This window comes from Ambystoma mexicanum (assembly GCF_040938575.1).
Source record: "Ambystoma mexicanum isolate Mex_15411 chromosome 12 unlocalized genomic scaffold, UKY_AmexF1_1 Mex_chr12_unloc.1, whole genome shotgun sequence".
NCBI classification, from domain to species: domain Eukaryota; kingdom Metazoa; phylum Chordata; class Amphibia; order Caudata; family Ambystomatidae; genus Ambystoma; species Ambystoma mexicanum.
This window is the reverse complement of record NW_027182322.1, coordinates 2485439-2488086: the sequence shown is the minus strand read 5'-3', so window position 1 is coordinate 2488086 and position 2648 is coordinate 2485439. Positions and strand designations below refer to the sequence as shown.

The window sequence follows — 2648 nt, the reverse complement described above, 5'->3', positions numbered from 1 at the left end:
GCTCCTTCCTGTCTCGCCCGCATACATGGATGCACGTTCACGCCTCCTCCTTCCCTCGGCTTCATACAGGGATCATATCTCCTCCCTGTCTCACCCTCATGCAGGCATGCATGACCAATGCTCCTTCCCTTCTCGCCTGCATACATGGATGCACGTTCACGCCTCCTCCTTCTCTCGGCTTCATACGGGGATCATATCTCCTCCCTGTCTCACCCTCATGCAGGGATGCATGACCAATGCTCCTTCCTGTCTCGCCCGCATACATGGCTGCACGTTCACGCCTCCTCCTTCTCTCGGCTTCATACGGGGATCATATCTCCTCCCTGTCTCACCCTCATGCAGGGATGCATGACCAATGCTCCTTCCCTTCTCGCCTGCATACATGGATGCACGTTCACGCCTCCTCCTTCTCTCGGCTTCATACGGGGATCATATCTCCTCAATGTCTCACCCTCACTTCCAACATGTGTAACTTCTTGTTCTCTTTGACGTCTGGGGCATGGGTGGCTACTGCACAGCTCTAGATGTCACCCACCTGCAAGGTGCTATTGAAAGCACTTTTCCACATTGGACGAGCTATATTAACCCCCTCTCCCCAAATACAATAAAAATAAAGAAATATATGTGCTTCCATAATGTCTACCTTCTAATGTTTCATATGTGTAAGCACATTGTCCTCCTCCTGACCACATTCTAAAACTATGTGCAAATTGTTCCTTCCATAAACTGTAACTTCCTTGGCCCTTTATTTATAATGACTGTTATACTCTCTCTCTTTCCGCCACAGTATAAAAAAGCCTAGCACACCTCATGATTGGACTAAGAAATTCCTGTCATTTAGTTGGAAATGATTTTCCCATTATCCCCAAAAACTCCTCACTGTGTCTAAGAACGCTTTTTTTCGCAGGACAATACAGATCAGATTGACTTGAAAGGTCCTTTCACGCGACTACAGAATGCCTCTCATTCCACTAAAAGATACTCCAGTGCCTACAATAGCCTAGGACTAGACTATGAGTCCCAATGTAGAAAGACCACAAGTCCACAGATATGCCTGTTTATTTAAACATCTGTATTATCATCAGCGTGTGACTGTAAAGGCGGGACCTCGCGCTCTCTGTAACGCGCTCCATTGGCAACATCAGTTAAATGTCGTTGGTTCAATCCCTCGCGGATGTTGTTTTTATTCCCATTTGTAACTGGGAAATACTGTCGCTGCAATACATATGTCTTAATCAAGCTAGTGGTTATTGACGTAAATGGCAGTGTTATAATGTTTCATGTACTGCAAATGTCACCACATAATGCGCTCTTAATTAGATTTGGTTGAAATACATTACAGTCACCCGATGAAAAAGTGTGCAAAGAGCATTAAAGAAACAAAAGGTTCATAACAGTAACAGGACATATCGAATTGTTTCAGTCCTCCACAGAGATTGCCAATGTATTAATGGAAATTCTAAAATATCTGCCCAACTGCCGTGACATTGCCTCACCGCAATGCCGTGACTCGGATTCGAACCGAGGTTGCTGCGGCCACAACGCAGAGTACTAACCACTATACGATCACGGCGAGCTACTTGGGCTACTACAATGTGACGTTCCACCTCTATCATAAGCTGTAATCCATCTGTGATGTCATGACTCATGTTTGAATTAAAGGTTGGTTGTGATGTTATCCATGAGAATAAGTGGACACCTGATCCCCAGTCACTTATTTAAGATCTCAATAATCAAGTCAGAATCCAAATGAAAGTCATCAAAGTGGAGCCAATTAGAAATAATATAGTTACACAAACCTGGCAATGGTGCGGCAGCCAGGGCCGATAATGGCCCGCCAGCCTGAGAGCAGGAAAGTGTGAGAGCAGTGATGGTCTTGTGAGAGTTTACAGCTGTTATTGACCCTGTCCCCTTCCATTGCAGAGTTTTCTCCCTATAAGAAGTGCAGAGGCTCCCTCCGGGGTGCTAATAGTACATTTCTTTTTTTGCGCAGGAGAAGTGCTCTTCACCAATTGCACGTGCCAAATCACCCGAAGGCCACCACCATAAAATTCAGGCATTCATGTTCATGCGTCCTCCATGTTATGTCCTTATAAAGGGATGCATGTTCATGATGACTCCATGTCACACCTGCATACAAGGATGTATGTTCATGCCGCCTCGTTCTCTTGGCTTCATACAGGGATTTTATCTCCTCCCTGTCTCACCCTCATGCAGGGATGCATGACCAATGCTCCTTCCCTTCTCGCCCGCATACATGGATGCACGTTCATGTCTCCTCGTTCTCTCGGCTTCATACAGGGATTTTATCTCCTCCCTGTCTCACCCTCAGGAAGGGATGCATGACCAATGCTCCTTCCCGTCTCGCCCGCATACATGGATGCACGTTCACGCCTCCTCCTTCTCTCTGCTTCATACGGGGATCATATCTCCTCCCTGTCTCACCCTCATGCAGGGATGCATGACCAATGCTCCTTCCTGTCTCGCCCGCATACATGGATGCACGTTCACGCCTCCTCCTTCTCTCGGCTTCATACAGGGATCATATCTCCTCCCTGTCTCACCCTCATGCAGGCATGCATGACCAATGCTCCTTCCCTTCTCGCCTGCATACATGGATGCACGTTCACGCCTCCTCCTTCTCTCGG

General features: G+C 47.1%; 1 non-coding gene across 1 annotated transcript; it reads right to left on the bottom strand.

Moving 5' to 3' along the window:
* Window positions 1–1501: 1501 nt before the first annotated feature.
* TRNAH-GUG (transfer RNA histidin (anticodon GUG)) lies at window positions 1502–1573 on the bottom strand. Its single transcript has one exon. It is a non-coding gene; the product is annotated as a tRNA-His (tRNA).
* Between the last annotated feature and the right edge of the window lie 1075 nt (window positions 1574–2648).